This window comes from Crinia signifera, chromosome 11 (assembly GCF_055691185.1).
Source record: "Crinia signifera chromosome 11, ASM5569118v1, whole genome shotgun sequence".
Lineage (NCBI taxonomy): Eukaryota > Metazoa > Chordata > Amphibia > Anura > Myobatrachidae > Crinia > Crinia signifera.
This window is the reverse complement of record NC_139227.1, coordinates 71118815-71142540: the sequence shown is the minus strand read 5'-3', so window position 1 is coordinate 71142540 and position 23726 is coordinate 71118815. Positions and strand designations below refer to the sequence as shown.

The 23726-nt window shown below is 48.2% G+C and overlaps 1 protein-coding gene across 2 annotated transcripts in view; it reads right to left on the bottom strand.

Moving 5' to 3' along the window:
* Positions 1–4499, bottom strand: part of TRPT1 (tRNA phosphotransferase 1) — a 44053-nt gene extending 39554 nt beyond the window's left edge. The window contains exon 1 of one of the 2 annotated variants that reach the window (XM_083164167.1): positions 4356–4499. The gene's annotated coding sequence lies outside the window, so the exon portion shown is untranslated. The remainder of the gene's footprint in view (positions 1–4355) is intronic. The other variant, XM_083164168.1, reaches the window with a different exon arrangement.
* Positions 4500–23726: the final 19227 nt, after the last annotated feature.

Here is a 23726-nt window from a genome sequence, read left to right as displayed (position 1 = left end):
CAGAGTTCCACTTATGGGCCCTAAGGCAGGGTAGAGATCCAGTAGAAGTGTACTGCACGGAGTTCCGCCGGTGGGCGAGCGACTGTGGTTGGAACAATCCAGCTCTGCGTAGTCAGTTCCGGTATGGATTGTCTGATTCCATCAAAGACTGCTTAATCCAATATCCGGTGCCTTGTTCGTTAGATAAACTTATGGAGCTGTCTATTAAAATAGACCGCCGGCTCCGTGAATGCAGAGCAGAGAGAGCGTCACTCTCTTGCCCCATCCCATTTGTCATGGATACCTCAGATGATACCAAAGAGCCCATGCAATTGGGGTCCGTTCATATCACACCAGAGGAAAGGTCTCGCAGGTTCGGTGCTGTTCTTTGCCTGTACTGCGGTCGTAAGGGTCACCAATACGTACTTGTCCTAGCAAGTCGGTAAAAGGCCAGGTCAAGTGAGTGAGGAGGAGATTCATTTGGGCCTCAAATTGTTCTCCTGCCATAACTCCCTATTGATACCTACTACTCTCGTTTATGGGGAGGTTAGTTTTGATTGCTCGGCTTTTGTGGATAGCGGCGCAGCTGACAATTTTTGGGATGTCGCTTTAGCCGAGAGACTCGGCATCCCCGCTGTTCCTTTAAGGCAATGTATCATCATGAGAGGATTAGATGGTAGTTCATTGCCCAATGGGGAGATTTCTTTTCAAACTCCTAATATGCGGCTTACTGTTGGCTCTCTTCATAAGGAAGAGATTTAGTTTATTTTGGTTACTTGTCCTGCCGTACCAATAGTCTTGGGCCATCCTTGGTTGGTCCAACACAGTCCGCAGATTAATTGGAAGGCTGGGGATATTGTCCAGTGGAACTCCAGTTGTTTTGGTTCTTGTATCAATACCTCCTTCCTTTAGGCCTCAGTCTCAATTTCTGCTGTTTCAGCGGCCTACTCTGAGTCTCAGTTTGACCGTAGAGGGGCTCATTCGCCAGGCCCAGAGCCAGGCTCCAGCCCAGATTCCTAGTGGTAGTTTATTTGTGCCAGAGACGCTTAGGCGGAAAGATATAGACTTTCATAACATCAAGACAGCAGGGCATCTTGGGGTCAATAAGACCATGGATTTATTGGCCCGAGTCGTGTGGTGGCCAGAAATGTCCAGGGACGTCAAAGAGTTTGTTTGGTCATGTCCTGTTTGTGCCAGACATAAGGTGCCTCGGTCCAGTCCTTTTGGAGAACTTATTCCCTTGTCCATCCCGTCAAGACCATCGTCGCACATTGCCATGGACTTTGTGGTAGGTTTGCCAGTGTCAGCTGGCTGTCAAACCATTTGGGTGATTGTTGACAGGTTTTCCAAAATGGCGTATTTTGTGGCCCTGAAGTAGTTGCCTTCGGCCAAGGAATTGGCCTCTTTGTTTCTCCGGCATGTCTTTAGGTTGCATGGATTGCCCACTGACATTGTGTCCGATAGGGGTCCACAATTTGTTGCACAATTCTGGAAATTGTTCTGTGCTTCTCGCAAAATCAAACTGAGCCTGACTTCAGCCTTTCACCCTCAGTCTAATGAGCAAACTGAGTGGCTGAATCAGTCTTTGAAGAAGTATCTGCGATGCTTCATCTCTAAGTTGCAGAATGATTGGGTGGACTGTCTTCCCATGACAGAATTTGCATACAACAATGCAGTGCATTCAGCCTCCAAAGTTTCACCCTTTTTTGCAGTTTATGGTTACCATCCCCAGGCTAATTCTTTTCTTCAGGCCTCTTTCTCAGCTCCGTCTAGGGCCTTTCATTTTAAAGCCTTATGGAAGAAGATACATGACGCCCTTAAGGAGACAGCCTTCAAGGTGTTTGCGGATAAGTCTAGATGTCCTGACCTGTCCTGCTGGCTGACTTCTGACCCCTGCAGCTTCCAGCCTCCTCCCTGTCTTCGCGCCGCAGCCTGCTCCAATCTTCATTGGCTCCATTTAGGTAGGTCCTGCCCCTTTAGCTCCAGCACTCGTGGGAAGGCAATCAACCCCCTTGCTGCTGTGGGCAAACCAATGGGGTCCGGCTGCAGTGGGACCCGCTGCCGGGTGCCACATATGCCCCACCTGAATTTGCATAGGCCACACCCCTTTTCACCGCCAGGGTTCCGCTTCATACACTGAAGAAGTTGGGAGGTATGTTGCTGTGCCGGTGCCTCCCCATCACTGCATAATGTGTGTGGGCTGTGGGGATGTGTGCACATGATGGGAACTTTTTCGGTTCCCTGCAGCAGCTGAGCTATAGTGTTTGTGAGGACTGGAGTCTGTGACTGTGTGTATAACTCCGCCCATGACTCCGCCCAGCGTTATACACACATTCACAGTCTTAAATATATAAGCGATGGTATGTTACTTTTCACTACTGTTATATATGTTAGTTAACTTTTTGATACAGTCTACTCCAGTGGTCGTGAACCTATTTTGGGGTGTGAGCTACTCGAGACAAAATAAACCGCCTGAAGAACTACTAATTATTTTTTTTTAAAGTCATCTGCCTGATAATCGAAAAATGCCCTTTACATATTATGCCACACACTATAATGCCCCTGACACATTATGCAACATACTGTAATGCCCCAGGCACAATATGCCACACACTGCAATGTCCAATATGCCGCATACATACCTCCAAACACTGGAGGCAGAGAAGGGACATTTGCGTGTGTTGAAGGCATGAGCCCAAAATTGGGGGCCATGGCCTACTATCGTGGTACTCCTGGTGACCATGTCCCCCATTTTTCCCGGTATGGGGGCATGGCCAGTGCTCTGAGAGCTGCTGGCTATGCCCCCAGCCTCTCTGAATAGATGCTGTGTGCATGTTGTCTCGCTGTCTCCATCCCCTTTGCACCCCTCCATCACCTCTCCGTTCCCCCAGTCACCCTTGCATGTGTCTGTCCCCCCATTACTCCTTCACCTCTCTGTAACTCCTGTACCTTTTTGTCGTCCCCCCGCACCTCTTCATCCCCTGTCACCCCTGCACCTTTCTGTCCCTCTTGCACCTCTCCATTCCCCTTACCCCTGTACCTATCCATTCCCCTCTCCAACCTTGCACCTTTCATTATCTAAAAACATTAAAAAAAAGCTCCTCCAAACTTATTCAACTTTTCTAACCTGCCGGTGGGCAGCAGGCAGCAGGTACCCGGGCAGGCAGAGGACAGCAGGCATCAATCAGTCAGGCTGCATGAAAGCAGACACTAGCAGGAATCAGGTGGCTGGGCGGTGTGGCGGACGACAGGCAGTGTAGCAGGAAGATGAGGGAAGGAAAATAGGATACACCTCCTGCCTCTCTCCCGCAGTAGCAGAGAAACAGACTAGGAGACAGAGGGCAGTATTCAATGAGAAAAATTCGCTGTGATTTCTGGAGAGTTTGTGCTTTTCACGCGGTGGAGAGAGGTTTTTTTTCTCCAAAGGCGAGCCACCCTATTCAATGTGAAATATTCTCCGTCTTTCTAAGGGCAGTATTCAATGAGAAAAGTTCTCCGTCTTTTGTGGAGAACTTGTGCTTTTTTCGCCGTGGAGAGAGGTTTTTTTTCTCCAAAGGCGAGCCACCCTATTCAATGTGAAATATTCTCCGTCTTTCTTAGTGATTCTCGCCGTCTCTCTCCGTGAAGAAATTCTCCATCTTTTGATGGAGAGCAGGAATGTGAACTTTTAAACTAAAAGGGTGTTTTTTTTAATTTTGGTGTCAAAAAATCAGGTTTTTTTTTCTGTGGAGGGCCATGTTATTTTTATTCATGTGCCTATAGCACATGAATATATATTTAGTTTTAAAAAAAATATTTTTTTACATTTTTTTTTTTCTTTTTTTTACACAGTGCAGCCAGCAGGGGGCCAGAGCGCTCGAGCCGCTCATTAGATATTCATATATTCACTGCACCCGAAGCACGTTCGGGTACAGTGAATACTGGGTCCCCCGCTGGCTATAGGGGGGGCAGCCTGTGCTGCCTTGGTCCAGGGGAGCCCTTCTCCCCTCCCCATATCCCCTGCAGCAGCCAAGAGAGACTTTAATCTCTCTTGGCTGCTACGTCCCCCGGCTCCCTGACAGCTCCCTGCCGCGGACGCTCGTCCGCTGCAGGGGTTAAGACTCGCCGCGAGTGGCGGCGAGTCTTTAACACGTTGAATAGGGGGAGCAGGAGGCTCCGGAACACGGAGAGTGCATGGCGAGAGAAAAAATCTCTCGCCATGCACGGACAATATTTCACATTGAATACTGCCCAGAGAGAGAGAGAGAGAGAGTGCAAAAAGAGAGAGAAAGAGAGATAGAGAAGAGTGAAAGGGGTTGAGACGGATATGTGCCCCCCCCCCCCTCAACGTGTGTTGTACTAAATGCCGCACCCTCCCCTTTTTCACTTAAATATACCAGAGTTGTATCTATGGCAGCAGCAGGGGTTCCGATGGTCAGTGTCAGGCAGCAGGGGGTCCCGTAGAGGAGGCTGAGGCGGGTCCTGTGGAGGAGGAGGGTGAGGTGGTGAGTCCTATAGAAGCTGCGGCTTCCATGGAGAAGGAGGCCGTGGCTGTGGTTCTCAATGTGACCTGAGAAATGATAGAAACAACAGTTTCTTAGTGCTGTGCTCCCTGTCAGAAGGTGAAATATGGCCTCTAGCGTCTGTCTCTCAGGGGAAGGCGGCGGAGGAGGGAGGGACAGGCAACGGCGGGAGATGGAGGGACAGGTGGGCAGCCTCAGAATGGTCAAGCCATCCATATCGCTACCACGAGCCACCAGTTGCTCGCTAGCAACAGGTTGGCGACCATACATTATCCAATGTATTAAAAGGCTGATTGTTTACATTAATGTCCATTGTCATTACCAGGTTCTTCTACTGCTCCCCCAGGGTCCCGCACTTGTGCTAATGTTCTGCAGAGTGGAAGATTGTGGATTGCATTTGGACCCCCCATTAGAAATTCTGCTTTTGCCACTGTGCTCCATCCATCCTCTGAGTTGGGAAGGAGCATTCTGGGACTAATCCAAAGGGGGTAAAATCCAGTAACTGGCCCCTACAAAGAGAATACCTGAATTGGCCCTGATGCTAGACCAGCCCCTTCAAATGGGCAAGGAGCTGGGACATGGTAAACTAGCCTGAGTATGTGGGGGGACATTAGAACTAGCCCCGGCTAGATATGGGTATATCTGCCTTTTTACGGATGGATATTCGCCATATTCATGAGGGAGCTACATTCTCACATTCCTCCACTGAATAAAGGCACCGGCAATCACCCAGTTCTTAAGCCCCATATACACTACCCAATTTATTTAAAAGATGTCGCTCAGAAGGGCTGTTCTGAGTGATATGTTATGAAAAACAGGTAGTGTATATGCTCAATATCGTTGCAACCATGCATCCTTAACATCCCCGTTCCACACCCCACCCCCCCTGTCTGCTGAACATGCAGGACAATTTTGGCTATGTAGCCAACAATCTGCATGAGGAGCGGCCACAGGTGATGTTACTAAGCGATATCGATAACACTATTGTTCAGTGTGTACTCACTATATTGTTCACCCGTGGCACCGACGATATCGTTGGCAACATCAGTGGTGCTGCAGGTCATCTAGTGTGTACAGGGCTTTAGGTACTAGTCCTTAAAAGATATATAGGGCCAGATGTATCAAGCCTCAAAAAGTGATAAAGTGGATAAACAACCAGCCAATAAATCCAGCCTGTAACATGACAGTTAGGAGCTGATTGGCTGGTTGTTTATCACTCTCTGTTTTATCACTTTTTGGAGCTTGATACATCTGGCCCAGTGTGCTTGTTTTCACATGGTCTAGTGCAGTGGTCACCAAACTTTTTTGGATAACGGCACCCTAGAGTATCAGAGTATTTTTCAGGGCACCCCTAGGCCAAAAATTTGTTACCAAGAATAAAAAATAATAATAATTAAATTAAATAAGTTGTGCTTAAATGTTATACTTGAGGTCCATACACACTGAGCGGCTTTCGCCCTGCACGACGCCGACAGAGGGGGGAGGACGGCATTGCATAGTGCAGAGCTGCTTTCCGGGGATGTTGCGGGAGCGCGCAGCAGCGCTCACTGCTCATCGCCGGGCCATACACAACCTGCTGTTTTGCGCGGCTTTCAGCTCAAACTTGTCCAGTGTGTATGGGCCTTTAGGTCCAGTTATGTGGTGAGGAACATGATTCACTTCTGTTTATCCACATATTTCATAATTGAAAGCCACAAGCACTGATTTTGCCCATTACATTGACCATAAACAATTTGAATTGGCTCTGGACCACCAACCTGAGGCACCCCTGCAAGTGCTCCGAGGCACCCCAGGGAGCCTAGGCGCACAGTTTGGGAACCACTGGTCTAGTGAATGTCAGGGGCGTCCACATTATTTTGAATGGGGGGACTAAAAAAGTCTACATACACTGAGCTTCCCAGCTATTCATTTTAGTGTTTGCTGAGTAACTCCTATTCTAAGAAATACATTTATTTTTAATGCCCAAATTTATAATATGGCATGTATAATGCTGACAATGATATCATGCCACACATCTGTGCCCCCAAATACATAATATAACTATCACAACCAATGGAATGTGGAGTGTCCAAGTCCTGAGAATGATGACAGCAGCGCACCAACAGGGAGGAAGACGATTCACACAGGGGACAGACTTAGCAGACTACAAGATACATACAATGGAGTCAGGAATGTGAAGTGTCAGCAAATGGAGATCAGCGTATACACGAGGAGCAATAAAACAGTGGAAATCATTCAGAGAATAGACAGATCAAGACTGAAAGAAGACAATTTAATTGTTTTACCCTGCGTCTGCCACTAGATGGTGTTGACGGAGAAATTGAATTGTTAAGCAGTAGGAAGAACATTTCAACTGGCTGCCTCTTGAGATGACACAGTAATGCCCCCATGCATAATTATTTATATGACACAGGGGAGTAACTAGACATACGGGGCCCCTATAGTAATAACATGTTGGTAGTGAATGTGGGTATTGACGTGTCTGGGTGCTGCTGGGGTGTTGGTAGTGAATGTGGGTATTGACGTGTCTGGGTGCCACTGGGGTGTTGGTAGTGAATGTGGGTATTGACGTGTCTTGGTGCCGCTGGGGTGTTGGTAGTGAATGTGGGTATTGACGTGTCTTGGTGCTGCTGGGGTGTTGGAAGTGAATGTGGGTATTGACGTGTCTGGGTGCCGCTGGGGTGTTGGAAGCATACTTGCCTACCCTCCCGCATTTAGCGGGAGTCTCCCGTTTTTCCAATCATTCTCCCGCCCCCCGCAAATCCCTGGGGTTCTCCCGGTTTTTTGTCCCCTTTCCAATGAAAACGGAATGCGCATGCGCGAACGCGTCATTGCGGGGGCGGGGCCTAAATGCGCGACGCCGTTACGTAATTAGGATGGCCACCGCGGGGCTGTGTGGGTAGCGCTGGCCTGAGCGTGCAGGAGCGGCACTGGCAGCGGCAGTGGCAGACAGTGAGTCGGGCAGCGGGAGCCGGGAGCACACAAGTGTCAGTCAGACTCGTCTCAGCGGTGTAAGGAGCAGCAGCTGCAGCCAGTAAGTAAAAGCTTAAAGTTAACTGAGTGTTTCTGACTGTAAGCTGCATTCCTCTCTCCCCCACTCACTAAGCCTGCTTCTTTCGATCACCTCTACCCTCACCACTGGTCCCCGACTGGCTCCCGTCCGAAGACGTGCTCCACTCCTCCTGTCGTCATGCCCCATTAATTTTCTAGCTGCCTGCCTGCCTGCCTTCCTACAAGGGACACTTAAAAGAGAGAGAGAGTGTATAAGTGTATATATAAGTGTGTATATATGTATATAAGTGTGTATATATATATATATATGTATATGTATATGTATGTATGTATATGTGTATATATATGTATATGTGTGTGTGTATATATATATATATATATATATGTGTATATATATATATATATATATATATATATATATATGCGGTGTAAGTGTATGTAGGTTGCAGTGTGTGCCACTGACATGCTTTCATACAGCTGGAGATGTCACCTGTTTGTCATGTTCCCATGACTACTGTTATGTGAAATAATAATGAACATGGGATAGCTTACTATAGTCATTCTGTCATTTCTGCTTTTTGGGCGGGCACGGTCTAAGCCACTATATTGCTAAACTTTTCAAATCAGTAGGGCAGCTGTTGGCAAGAACACGTGGTTGACTACCGGAGCCATCTATTTTGGTATGTTTAATAAGCATCACGGTCTGTGGCATATGTATAATGGGCATCACGGTGTGTGGCATATATATCTATAATGGGCATCACGGTGTTCTGCATATGTATAATGGGCATCACGGTGTGTGGCATATGTATAATGGAGCATCACGGTCTGTGGCATATGTATAATGGGCATCACGGTGTGTGGCATATATATATAATGGGCATCACGGTATTCTGCATATGTATAATGAGCATCACGATGTGTGGCATATGTTTAATGGGCATCTCGGTGTGTGGCATATGTATAATGGGCATCACGGTGTGTGGCATATGTAAAATGGGCATCAGGGTGTGCGGCATATGTAAAATGGGCATCAGGGTGTGTGGCATATGTATAATGGGCATCAGGGTGTGTGGCATATGTATAATGGGCATCAGGGTGTGTGGCATATGTATAATGGGCATCACGGTGTGTGGCATATGTATAATGGGCATCACGGTCTGTGGCATATGTATAATGGCCATCACAGTGTGTGACATATGTATAATGGGCATCAGGGTGTGTGACATATGTATAATGGGCATCAGGGTGTGTGGCATATGTATAATAGGCATCACGGTCTGTGACATATATATATATATATATATATAATGGGCATCACGGTGTTCTGCATATGTATAATGGGCATCACGGTGTGCGGCATACGTGTAATGGGCATCACGGTGTGCGGCATATGTATAATGAGCATCACAGTGTGCGGCATATGTATAATGGCCATCACAGTGTGTGACATATGTATAATGGGCATCAGGGTGTGTAACATATGTATAATGAGCATCACGGTGTGCGGCATATTTATAATGGGCATCACTGAGTGCGGCATATTTATAATGGGCATCACGGTGTGTGGCATATGTATAATGGCCATCACGGTGTGTGGCATATGTATAATGGCCATCACGGTGTGTGGTATCTGTATAATGGAGCATCACGGTGTGTGGCATATGTATAATGGAGCATCACGGTGTGTGACATATGTATAATGGAGCATCACGGTGTGTGACATATGTATAATGGAGCATCACGGTGTGTGACATATGTAAAATAGAGCATCACGGTGTGGGGCATATGTATAATGGGCATCACGGTGTGCGGTATATGTATAATGAGCATATGCCACATACCATGATGCCCAATATACAGTACATATGTGGCTGTCTCTGTGTCCTTGCTGTCACTCTCTCTGTGTTCCCACTGTCTCTCTGATGTCACCCTCCCTGTCCCTTTGTCCTTGAATTTTGTCTCATACTGTGTGGCACATTGTGTAAGGGCACTAGTACTAGATAGTATAAGGAGTCCTACTAGTGTGGTGTATGAGTGGTATGTGGTGTGGTACACTTCACTTAAAGACACGCCCCTTTTCCTGTGGCCACACCCCCTTTTGCAGAGAGCGCGCGCCTTCGGCGCGCGCAGAACTAAATCCTCTGGTTTGTTCCATACTCCGACTTTAAAATTTCCACTCTCTCTCTATATATATATACTGTATGTATGTATGTATGTATGTATGTATGCATGTATGTATATAGATATATATATATGTAGATTGCTGTAGAAAGCGTCACTCCAGAGCTTGTGATCAAGTGAAAATTTATTGTGTCAATGCAGTTTCGGGCCTCAGCCCGTCATCAGGAGGCCCGAAACGGCAATGACCCAATAAATGTTAACTTGATCACAAGCCCTGGAGTGACGCTTTCTACAGCAATCTACATTGGCGCACCTGAACACATGTACACTGAAGCAGGCACCCAGACAAGCATATTGACCCCGACAGCAGAAACAGAGAGTGCCGGTCCACTGATCTCTATATATGTATGTATGTATGTATATAATGATGCTCGACGCTGCTCTCGGTGCATTTTGCTATCATCTAAAATCTCCCTCATTTTGCTTTTCAAAAGTAGGCAAGTATGGTTGGAAGTGAATGTGGGTATTGACGTGTCTGGGTGCCGCTGGGGTGTTGGTAGTGAATGTGGGTATTGATGTGTCTTGGTGCCGCTGGGGTGTTGGTAGTGAATGTGGGTATTGACGTGTCTGGGTGCCGCTGGGGTGTTGGTAGTGAATGTGGGTATTGATGTGTCTTGGTGCCGCTGGGGTGTTGGTAGTGAATGTGGGTATTGACGTGTCTGGGTGCTGCTGGGGTGTTGGAAGTGAATGTGGGTATTGACGTGTCTGGGTGCCGCTGGGGTGTTGGAAGTGAATGTGGGTATTGACGTGTCTGGGTGCCGCTGGGGTGTTGGTAGTGAATGTGGGTATTGATGTGTCTTGGTGCCGCTGGGGTGTTGGTAGTGAATGTGGGTATTGACGTGTCTGGGTGCTGCTGGGGTGTTGGAAGTGAATGTGGGTATTGACGTGTCTGGGTGCTGCTGGGGTGTTGGTAGTGAATGTGGGTATTGACGTGTCTGGGTGCCGCTGGGGTGTTGGAAGTGAATGTGGGTATTGACGTGTCTGGGTGCTGCTGGGGTGTTGGTAGTGAATGTGGGTATTGATGTGTCTTGGTGCCGCTGGGGTGTTGGTAGTGAATGTGGGTATTGACGTGTCTGGGTGCTGCTGGGGTGTTGGAAGTGAATGTGGGTATTGACGTGTCTGGGTGCCGCTGGGGTGTTGGAAGTGAATGTGGGTATTGACGTGTCTGGGTGCCGCTGGGGTGTTGGTAGTGAATGTGGGTATTGATGTGTCTTGGTGCCGCTGGGGTGTTGGTAGTGAATGTGGGTATTGACGTGTCTGGGTGCTGCTGGGGTGTTGGAAGTGAATGTGGGTATTGACGTGTCTGGGTGCTGCTGGGGTGTTGGTAGTGAATGTGGGTATTGATGTGTCTTGGTGCCGCTGGGGTGTTGGTAGTGAATGTGGGTATTGACGTGTCTGGGTGCTGCTGGGGTGTTGGAAGTGAATGTGGGTATTGACGTGTCTGGGTGCCGCTGGGGTGTTGGAAGTGAATGTGGGTATTGACGTGTCTGGGTGCCGCTGGGGTGTTGGAAGTGAATGTGGGTATTGACGTGTCTGGGTGCCGCTGGGGTGTTGGTAGTGAATGTGGGTATTGACGTGTCTTGGTGCTGCTGGGGTGTTGGAAGTGAATGTGGGTATTGACGTGTCTGGGTGCCGCTGGGGTGTTGGAAGTGAATGTGGGTATTGACGTGTCTGGGTGCTGCTGGGGTGTTGGTAGTGAATGTGGGTATTGATGTGTCTTGGTGCCGCTGGGGTGTTGGTAGTGAATGTGGGTATTGACGTGTCTGGGTGCTGCTGGGGTGTTGGAAGTGAATGTGGGTATTGACGTGTCTGGGTGCCGCTGGGGTGTTGGAAGTGAATGTGGGTATTGACGTGTCTGGGTGCCGCTGGGGTGTTGGTAGTGAATGTGGGTATTGATGTGTCTTGGTGCCGCTGGGGTGTTGGTAGTGAATGTGGGTATTGACGTGTCTGGGTGCTGCTGGGGTGTTGGTAGTGAATGTGGGTATTGACGTGTCTGGGTGCTGCTGGGGTGTTGGTAGTGAATGTGGGTATTGACGTGTCTGGGTGCTGCTGGGGTGTTGGTAGTGAATGTGGGTATTGACGTGTCTGGGTGCTGCTGGGGTGTTGGTAGTGAATGTGGGTATTGACGTGTCTGGGTGCCGCTGGGGTGTTGGAAGTGAATGTGGGTATTGACGTGTCTGGGTGCTGCTGGGGTGTTGGTAGTGAATGTGGGTATTGACGTGTCTGGGTGCTGCTGGCGTGTTGGTAGTGAATGTGGGTATTGACGTGTCTGGGTGCTGCTGTGGTGTTGGTAGTGAATGTGGGTATTGACGTGTCTGGGTGCTGCTGGGGTGTTGGAAGTGAATGTGGGTATTGACGTGTCTGGGTGCTGCTGGGGTGTTGGTAGTGAATGTGGGTATTGACGTGTCTGGGTGCTGCTGGGGTGTTGGTAGTGAATGTGGGTATTGACGTGTCTGGGTGCTGCTGGGGTGTTGGTAGTGAATGTGGGTATTGACGTGTCTGGGTGCTGCTGGCGTGTTGGTAGTGAATGTGGGTATTGACGTGTCTGGGTGCTGCTGTGGTGTTGGAAGTGAATGTGGGTATTGACGTGTCTGGGTGCTGCTGGGGTGTTGGAAGTGAATGTGGGTATTGACGTGTCTGGGTGCTGCTGGGGTGTTGGTAGTGAATGTGGGTATTGACGTGTCTTGGTGCTGCTGGGGTGTTGGAAGTGAATGTGGGTATTGACGTGTCTGGGTGCTGCTGGAGTGTTGGTAGTGAATGTGGGTATTGACGTGTCTGGGTGCTGCTGGGGTGTTGGAAGTGAATGTGGGTATTGATGTGTCTGGGTGCTGCTGGGGTGTTGGTAGTGAATGTGGGTATTGACGTGTCTTGGTGCTGCTGGGGTGTTGGTAGTGAATGTGGGTATTGACGTGTCTGGGTGCTGCTGGGGTGTTGGAAGTGAATGTGGGTATTGACGTGTCTGGGTGCTGCTGGGGTGTTGGTAGTGAATGTGGGTATTGACGTGTCTGGGTGCTGCTGGGGTGTTGGAAGTGAATGTGGGTATTGACGTGTCTGGGTGCTGCTGGGGTGTTGGTAGTGAATGTGGGTATTGACGTGTCTGGGTGCTGCTGGGGTGTTGGTAGTGAATGTGGGTATTGACGTGTCTGGGTGCTGCTGGGGTGTTGGTAGTGAATGTGGGTATTGACGTGTCTGGGTGCTGCTGGGGTGTTGGAAGTGAATGTGGGTATTGACGTGTCTGGGTGCTGCTGGGGTGTTGGTAGTGAATGTGGGTATTGACGTGTCTGGGTGCTGCTGGGGTGTTGGTAGTGAATGTGGGTATTGACGTGTCTGGGTGCTGCTGGGGTGTTGGAAGTGAATGTGGGTATTGACGTGTCTGGGTGCTGCTGGGGTATTGGTAGTGAATGTGGGTATTGACGTGTCTGGGTGCTGCTGGGGTGTTGGAAGTGAATGTGGGTATTGATGTGTCTGGGTGCTGCTGGGGTGTTGGTAGTGAATGTGGGTATTGATGTGTCTTGGTGCTGCTGGGGTGTTGGTAGTGAATGTGGGTATTGACGTGTCTGGGTGCTGCTGGGGTGTTGGTAGTGAATGTGGGTATTGACGTGTCTGGGTGCTGCTGGGGTGTTGGAAGTGAATGTGGGTATTGACGTGTCTGGGTGCTGCTGGGGTGTTGGTAGTGAATGTGGGTATTGACGTGTCTGGGTGCTGCTGGGGTGTTGAAAGTGAATGTGGGTATTGACGTGTCTGGGTGCTGCTGGGGTGTTGGTAGTGAATGTGGGTATTGACGTGTCTGGGTGCTGCTGGGGTGTTGGTAGTGAATGTGGGTATTGACGTGTCTGGGTGCTGCTGGGGTGTTGGTAGTGAATGTGGGTATTGACGTGTCTTGGTGCCGCTGGGGTGTTGGAAGTGAATGTGGGTATTGACGTGTCTGGGTGCTGCTGGGGTGTTGGTAGTGAATGTGGTAAGGGGGAGTGTATGGGTCTGAGAGCTGCTTGGATTTGGCTGTTGATAGTAAATGTGTGTGGGGAACATAAACAACAACTATTTCCCCTCTGGACTCCTGATATGTACTTAGGGGCGTAACTAGATATTAGTAGGCCCCATAACAAAAGTTGGTAAGGGCCCCCTATTTAGCGACTGGAGATAAATGTATGTAAAACATTACTTATAACAGTAAAGATGGGCCCCCTTCAGCTCTGGGCCCCATAGCAGCTGCACCACTTGCACCTATGGTAGTTACGCCCTTGTATGTACTTACACCCCTGGGGTAAATTTACTAAGGACCCATTTCAAATTGATCTAAATCTATCAACATCTCAATGTTGGGTTTTAGAGGCTAACTCACACAATTACTAACACCTAAGAATTGCTATTATAATAAAAACAAAAACAAGTAAATATGGGATTAAATTATATTGAAATCAGCCTTAAATAAATATGTACATGTTAGTATAGTTTCCAACTTGTCCCCTCCCCCTCTCCAGGAGGGGCATGGCTTACGTGGAGATGAGGTGTATATGTGCATAAGCTGCACCATTGTGGCTCAGCCCCCCCCCCCCCCCCCCTCCACCCCATACAGTGCTAAGAAACAATCATTATATAGCGGGAAACGGGAGGCTATGGTGATACGATTCAGAAACGGGAGGCTATGGTGATACGATTCAGAAACAGTAGGCTATGGTTATACGATTCAGTGCAACTCATGTCATCCTTTCCCCTTGGATTGTAAATTGAGGACCAATTAGGGTGAAGGGGGCTGGTGGGGAAAGCTGTAGACTTGCCCCCAGTCATTCTGGTTGGCATTATTATTAATTTTATGTATTATACACTCATTAGCAGTGTAAGTGTCCTTAAGAAAACTATTGGCATATGCTTAAATGCTTCTTCTAAAACTGTTTGAATGTTTTATGGTTATGAAATGACAAATCATACTGAAATTGCTCCAGGGTGTACCTATCTTTAAATAGTAGTACATGTCTTTGGAGTATAGCGATGCACACATCTAGCCTCAATATGTGATGCAGCGCATGATACCTGGTGTGAGTGAGCTGCCAGTTCCCAGGTAACTCTTAGCATTGGGTACCTTTTTTCTGTCAAAAATGCATAGTTATGAAGAGATGTGGCTAATATGCCTTGAGAGACAAACGATACAAATTAATTTGATATGCAACACATATATCTGTGCAACAGAACTTGCAGTGGAAAAAATCTGTGACCGCTGCATAGTAGGACTTTCGTGTACAAATTCAGAGACTCAATTGCAAAGATGTACAACTGATGCAACTAAGACACATTTTTGCCAAAAAGGACGCCCAAAGCTAGCAGAGTACTATGGAACCTAGCCGCAAACCCAAGTCCCAACAGAAGCGACCTCTGGTCATAAGATCTGGGTTGAAAGTCATAATTTCCAGCTTGCTAAGAATGTACCAGATTTTTCCAGGCCAGTCTGGAACTACCAGATTTACCCTTGCCTTTTGACTTTATCTTTATTATTGTTGTATCCTTGGAAGCTTTTCTTTTGGAGGGAAAAAATAAATAAGTGGAAAAGTCCACGGGGCAACCGAAGCATAGACATGTAAAGCTTTTGGATCCTGGGTCCAATAACAATAGCTACTGATCTTGTTTTAAAGAGGAAGCTGGGCCTTGCTCAGGGCACCAAACATTGTCCAACGACCCTGGAGAGTAGACTAGAGGGTGACCTCTCCCCATCGCCAGACACTGGAATCTGTGGTCACCAGAGTCCTAGATGACAGACAGATTGCCCTTATTCAGATGGTGGCTCTGAAATCACCAGGTGGTACAGAGTAACAGAGATAAGTCTTTTGTGAGTCCTTCTAGTTTGTCACTGAGACAAGTGCAGCAGAGACCTGTTCCACTTGTAATTAAATCGAGTTGAAACTACCTGGAGTAGAATTGGTCTCAAAGGAGGAGACCACCTTGCGCGGGAATGTCGTAAAAAGATGACTTGAGATCTGCTGTCATTTCAAGACCAACCTGATCATGGCCTTCAGAGACAAGGTATAAATGAAATAGCCAGTGTGATGTAGGCATGCTCAACGTGCCAAGAGTCTGCCTAATGTTTTAAAGAGACAATCATTTAATAGGCAAAACCAACCTACCTAACCGTGCAGTAGCTAAGGGGAAGAAGGAAAACGTTAATTCAGATAAAGTAGTGGTTCTAAAGCAGTAGGAGGCTAGAGTTTTTGCAGTGATGCTTATACATGTACACAGTGGGCCTGATTACACATCTGCATCTTATGCTAATGCTGCAGCCCTTTCCACACAATGGAGAAAAGCACTTGCAGCACCTTGCATTACCATCACTGTGTATTTTTAAATGTACCATCAGACACACCAGCCCTACAGCAGGTGTAGTTTTTCCATCTGAGAGCGGCTGTGCATCTTTGGACACTGCCACTTTTAGCGACACAACTCTATTGCCTCCAAGGAGCGCCTACTAAAATTCACAGACCCTGTATCTGATTCTGCACTGATTCTGTACAGCACAGGCATTGGGGACTCAGAAGAATACTCAGACTTAGAACAAGTGCAGCCATGCGGTATCACAGTGTGTTGGACTCAGGCCCACAGTGTTTCTCCAGATATTCTTCCCTTTCCAAACACATACACATACACACACCAAGATACCGTATAAAGATGTCTTCCCAAGAGCACAGCAATCTGTGATCAGCAGCATTAAATGTTTAGAACTTTTTAACTAGACATCATGGGTGACATTCTATGGAATGAGAGTTGTGTTTTTTGGCGATTTTTACTCCAAAAAACGGCTAATTCGCATTTTTCCGTGAATTCGCATATTTAATGTGATGCGAAAAGGTCCCTAAATTGCATATTTTTTGCGATAAGTCATGCGTACTGAAAGTGCGGTAAAAATTTGCACTTTTATCGCATCCAGATGTTTTCCAATAGAAAAGTATACAATTCGCTTATTTAATGGAATGGGATTTCGCAAATCGCACTTTTAAGGTGTCTAATAATCGCCATTTTTTCAGACCAGGTTCTGTTGGGCGATTTGGCCCAGAACTCAATTTGGTCAAGTGCACACATGGTTAATGTCATCACAGGTGGTCTTAATTTCACTCACAAACACCCCTACATATACCCCCACATCATTAAGGACACCTGTGAGGGTTTGAGACATGGAGATTGTGCAGAGTGGATTTGAGTTGCTCATTTTGGATTTGGCCCATTTGGAGGAGCTGGGCAGGAGGGAGGAAACTGCGCACCAGAACCAGGTACCACCCCAAATAGTGCGTACCCCACGTATGTATCGTGCTAGGCTATACCTGGACCCGCAAACGTGTCCACTGGATCCAGAATTATCTCTATGTCATTCACCGGCATATCAGAGGATTCTGTGGATTGTTGTCCTAGCTGTACAGTACCTGTGGATACAGAGGAAGAGGTAAGTACAGATGCAGATATTGTCCTTTCTGTCGTCAGTACTGTTTTGGAAAGGGTCTGAGATGGTAGACGCCCATACCTAGGGGTACTATGTACTTACAAATGGACCCCGATCCTGCATGAAACATTGACAATAATCTTCATTGACATGGCTAGGCCACATTACATTCATGTCCGTTGCAATGTAGCAGCTGGAGATGACTGTAATGTGATTTATTATTTGATGTGACATGGGTGTGTGTACTGTATGTGTAATGGCCTGTGGTTTGAACATTTACCTGCTTCCACAGATGCGGCACCATGGGAGCTTCTTTTCTCGGATGCTTGATCACTTCGGGATGGACAATCTGTGAAAGGAAAGATCGCCAGACTTTATGTACCGAGCAATGGAGATGCTTTTGTGCAAAATCATCAAATAAATTACAATAATGGACAAACTTACCTTTGGTTTAGGGCTATATTATTTACTATTCATATTTTTACATTGATGTTTTGCACCTGTAGTCAGCCAAAAAAATTAAAACACTGCTTGACACATTACAACTGTTGGCAAATCTGTGGTATGTAGGCGTGACTGCTAAACCACCAGTACACCAATGTTTTTGGGCCACATACATATGAAGGTGCTAGAAAAAATGTTACAGTGTGGAACAATAGATGTGCAGTTGTGGAACTACAAGGCCCAGCATTCTGATCATTTTTAAAGTAGGTGTAAACTATTGCCATTGACAGAACTTGCTGGGCTATGTAGTTCCAAAGCACCACATTAATTAGTATAACAATACAAAATAACATTGCAGTTTAAATACATTGGCATGTATGTTTCATATTGCATGTGGTGACACTTACCAGCTCGGGGTGGGCTTGCCGGCCTATCGGTATCCGCAATGTGCATCCCAGGCAGGACCTCAGGGGGGATAATTCTTTGGAGCTTCACCTCATATGACGTGTAGGATATTGTGGTGGGGCTTCCTCCGCCAGTCTTGGTGGCCTCCTCCATCTCCATGGCCATTTTCTTTTTCAGCTGCCGCTTGATGTCGTTAAACCGCTTTTTAACGTTTTTGCTTAGCCTCTTGCGGTGACTGACAGCGTTGACCGCCTGGGTGATATCCTTCCACATACCACGTTTACGATGTGAGGTGGTCTTGTGCTGGTTTTTCCCCAGTAAGCGGTCATACAGGGGTATGATGGCCCGGACAAGCGCCACATTCTCCTCATAGCTGAATCGGACCTTTCGCCCACTTTTGGTGCGGCCAGCTTCACCCTCCTCCTCATCCTCTATATCTTCCACATGCATGTCAAAATCCTCCTCCATGCCAGTGTCTTCCTCCTCCTCCTCCTCCTCCTCACCTCCATCTTCCTCCATCTCGGACATGTGGCCCTCCTGCAGCTGCAGGATGGGGATGCCAGCGGATCCTCCACCTCCTCCTGCTGGGCCTGGTCCGCCAAGGCCTGGTCTGGGGCTGCCCTTGCAGTGGCCATGGTGGCTGCCACACTGCTGCCACTCCCTGTAATGGAGGTCGACCTCACCAGTCCTCTTCTGCCTCTCCCACTGGCTTCTCTTGCCTGGCTGCTGCCACTGCTCCCTCTGCCACTGGCCCCTCTTCCTCTGGTCACACTGCAACTGCTCCCTCTGCCACTGGCCCCTCTGCCACTCCTCACTCTGCCACCAACACCTCTTCCTCTTCTCACACTGCCACTGCTCCTCTCCATGCTCCTTACTTCCTATCAAAGAGTGAAATGGCGCCAATGCCCCTTTATATAGGGGGTGTGATGCATAATGGAGGGGACCTAGGTGGCCCAATAGGTTAGGGGGTTATTTGTCATGTGGAGACAGTCTTGTAAATCGCACTCCGGTTGGTCTAAAATGCGCACATGACCGGTGGAAGAAATCGCACTTTTTAGTGACATAATTTTGCATCAATTTCGCCGCAAATCGCACTACATCGCACTTTTTATCCTCTAATGCGCATCCCATTAAATATGCGAATTATGTCCAAAAAATGCGATTTCTGAAAGTGCGAAGAGCGGCGATGTGGAGTGCGAAAAATATATGCGCTTTTCTCTCAGCCCATAGAATGTCACCCCTAGTTTTGTCTATCTCAAAGAAATCATATTGTAAGCTGCTGGCAAATTAGAAAACCTACAGATACATGCACTACACATTGGGGTTTTTTATTCTAGTTCATTCTTTCTGACAAAATCCTTCTTAGATGGACAAAACCATGTGCACTGCAGGGGGGGCAGATGTAACATGTGCAGAGAGAATTAGATTTGGGTGAGTTTTTTGTTTCTGTGCAGGGAAAATACTGACTGCATGATTTTACACTGCAATATAGATCTCACTTTGAAGAAAAACCCCACCCAAATCTAATTCTCTCTGCACAAGTTACATCTGCCCCCCCTGCAGTGCACATGGTTTTGTCCATCTAAGAAGGATTTTGTCAGAAAGAATGAACTAGAATAACCCCCATTGTACTACAATTTCAATTGAGCATTCACTCAGACACTGACTAGCTGTTCCCAAGAGCCGTCATCTGATAAATCCATACCCTGGTGGCCACCTTTCTATGCCTTCTTTAGCGTTAATCACCACAAGATTGACCAGAACAGAAGTTGTAACTATACTAATGCAGAATTACTTTTTTAGGTACTTGTGTAGTTTCACGGCTGCAGTTACATAGTTTACGTAGTGCTGTATTGAGAATACCAATACATCACTATGCTGTCTACATGAACTACGTAAGTGCTTCTGGAGCCCTGAAAGTACACAATGGTTAATATCCCCACTATCCACATCATACCCCCAGTATCCATGTCGGCGTGGAGTTGATTTTATAAAGTATGGCGAGCGCAGCGAGCCACCCAACCCGAAGTGTGGCAAGCCCCGAAGGGGACGCAGATACGCTGCACTTGCCACGCTTCGGGCTCGGTGGCTCGCTGCGCTCGCCACACTTTACAAAATCAACTCAACGCCGACGTGGATACTGGGGGTATGATGTGGATAGTGGGGATATGACGTGGATAGTGGAAATGTGTGTGTGTTGTGCATTATACTTACCCTCCGGCCCGACCACCACGTCCACTGGGTCCCCGCGATCCACTGATGGGCAGCGATCAGTCCCCCTCCTCCGGCAGTCACTCCCCAGTGCCATCGTTCAGTACCCCTTGTCACGATCCGAGCTCTCAGACAGACTTTCTTACTGGCTAAGTGCCTCCGCAGGTTCAGCTTGCGGTTCAAGTATCATCCCTGCTGGCGTCCTGTCTGCCGTGCGCCATCACCGCTGCCATCCTCCAGTCCTCTCAGCGCTGCTGAGTCCGCGGCTGCGCGGCGCACCGCTCTCCTGATCCCCAGTGACAGCACTCAGTGCACGGCAATCCGTCTGTCCGCCGCCATTGCTCCCAGCCACAAGCATGGCGTGCACAAACATACTTTCCCGCCATAGCAGACATGGGGGCTGCCATGTTTTTCCCAGTCACATGTTTGCTCTGTCCAATCCTGATGGTTCTGATCTCCCAGTCATACCTGCCCGGCCAATCCTGGCCACTCAGTGGGTATAAGTATGCTGGGAGCTCTCAGAACCATTGCTAGTGCTTCAGTTGTCTCCAGTGTGTGTTCAGCTGTCCTTGTCTCCGTACAAGTGTATTTCCTGCTGGTGTTGTCTCCTCTATGCTGCAGTGTATTCCAGGCATTCCATCTCCTGTGAAGTCCAGGTTATTCCATCTCCTGTGATCCTGCTTCTACAGCCCAGCACTCAAGCCTAGCTCCGGGACTCTGGTCCTTCCGATGTTCCATCATCGCTCACCATCGATGTTCCACCATCACTTGTAAAGTCCGATATTCCGGATCTCCTGTTTCCAGTTCCCGTCCGTCATTCCGGACCCACAGTCTCCACTCCATATCCGATATTCCGGATCCGATGTTCCACCATCGATACCATACCATCATCATCCAGCTGTAAAGTATCGCTATCTGCAAAGACTGTGTCATATCTCCTGCATACTTTACTGCCTGTCTATTTACAACCATCTGCTAAATAAAACTCGGTTGTATTTTATTACTGACTGTTCATTGGCTTCGGGTGCACTGTCACGCATTCTATGCGTAAGGGTCCTCTCCAACCTCCCCGGTTCAGGTACCGGTCCAGGTCCCCACCAGAGGTCTCAGTCTCGTCGACTCAGACCCCTGGTGTGACAGTAAGCACTAGCCAAATGGATCCAGCCGCAAGCCAAGCATCACCATCCAGCCCTGTACAGCAACTGGCTGTTCGCTTGGATCAGCAAGAGGCTGCGCAGAGCCAAGTGATTCATTGTCTCCAAGATCTGTCTTCCCGGCTGGATAAATTACAGACCACTCTCAGTGGCCCTGAGCCTGTCAGTGAACTTCCAAGTCCAGTTCATCCTCCTGTAATGGCTGCTGCACCTTGCCTTCATCTGTCTGTCCCCACTAAGTATGACGGAAACCCCAAGACCTGCCGAGGCTTTCTCAATCAGTGTGAGATTCACTTCGAGCTGCAACCCAGTAACTTCCCTACCGAAAGGGTCAAGATCGCCTACATCATCTCCCTCCTGTGTGGAGCAGCGTTAGAATGGGCGTCACCTTTATGGGAAAGATCTGATGCCATCTTGTCTAACTACAAGGACTTCGTGTCAACATTCCGGCGTATCTTCGATGAGCCTGGGCGATCAGCATCTGCCTCCACTGTACTCCTCCGTCTTAGACAGGGACCCCGCTCCGTCGGGCAATATCTGGTCCAATTCCAGATTCTGGCGTCTGAACTCTCGTGGTGTGATGGGGCCTTATACGCAGCTTTCTGGCATGGTCTATCCGACCGTATTAAGGATGAACTCGCTACCAGAGACTTACCCTCAGGTCTAGATGACCTTATATCATTATGCATCAAAGTAGACCTACGCTTCGGTGAAAGGGCTGTAGAACGTCACAAGAGCGCTCCAGTTAAAGTGCCAACTCCTCCGCCTTCTTTACCTGCTGCTCCAGTGGCTCATTCCAAAGAAGAACCAATGGAGATAAATCACTTCCGTTTGTCTCCAGGAGAACGTCGACGTCGTCGATTGGCACAGCTCTGTCTGTATTGTGCCGACCCTGCACATCAAATCTCTACATGCCCAAAAGCGTCAGGAAAACTCATCCTCCTAGCCCGTCAAGGAGAGGGTAGGCTAGGAGTAATTAAGTCCTCTCCATCAGCAACTGATTGTGTACTTCCAGTTTCTTTACAAGTTGGTCAGCATTTCAAGACTGTCTCCGCACTTCTTGATTCCGGTGCCGCTGGCAACTTCGTCACTGCTGAACTGGTCCGCAAGTGGGGGTTGCCCACTGAAAGTCTTTCCAAGACTGTCTTCCTTACTGCTGTGGATGGCAGTAGGATTCCTGATGCGACAGTCTCCCGCAGAACTTTGCCACTTACAGTGAGAGTGGGAGTCCTGCACACTGAACTCTTGTCCTTCCTGGTATTACCCCAGAGCCACTCATGCTCTGGTTCTGGGTTTACCCTGGCTCCGTTTTCACAATCCTCACCTTGATTGGAAGACATTCGAAATTCTTTCCTGGGATCCTTCCTGCTCGGTACCTGTCTCCAAAAGGTACTCCCAGCTCGTCATTCTTCAGCCGATGCAGCAGACCTTCCGCCTCTTCCCTACCAAGAGTACTCAGATGTATTCAGCAAGTCTGGCGCTGATATTCTACCTCCTCACAGACCGTGGGATTGCCCTATCGACCTTATCCCCGGCAAAGAACCACCGAGAGGTAGAACCTATCCTCTCTCTCTTCCAGAGACTCAGGCCATGACCGATTACATCAAGGAAAATCTGGCAAAGGGATTCATCCGTCCTTCGACTTCTCCTGCTGGCGCAGGATTCTTCTTCGTAAAGAAGAAGGATGGAGGCCTATGTCCCTGCATTGATTATCGCGGCCTCAATGACATCACAGTAAAGAACAGATACCCGTTGCCCCTCATCACCGAGCTGTTTGACCGCGTCAGCAGTGCAACCATCTTCACGAAACTCGACCTGAGGGGCGCATATAATCTCATCCGCATACGAGAGGGCGACGAGTGGAAGACGGCGTTTAATACCAGAGACGGCCACTATGAGTACCTCGTCATGCCCTTCGGGCTCAGCAATGCCCCAGCCGTGTTCCAGCACTACAGTATGTCAATGAGATTTTCCGGGACATTCTGTATCGACATGTAGTCGTATATCTCGATGACATTTTAATCTACGCCAATAACATCAAAGAACATCGTTATTGGGTCAAAGAGGTCCTGTCCCGACTGCGAGCTAATCATCTTTACTGCAAACTGGAGAAATGTGTCTTCGAGGTGAAGTCTATACCCTTCCTAGGGTACATTGTCTCTGGTTCTGGTCTACAAATGGACCCAGGAAAACTGCAGGCCATCCAAGATTGGCCAATTCCCTCTTCGCTGAAAGGTATTCAACGTTTCCTGGGTTTTGCCAATTATTACAGAAAATTCATTCGTAACTTCTCTTCTATTGTGGCCCCCATCACTGCCCTAACAAAAAAAGGGTCCAATCCAGCGAAGTGGCCGGCAGAAGCCATCGAAGCCTTCCATCTGTTGAAGCAGAGGTTAACTTCAGCTCCTGTGTTAA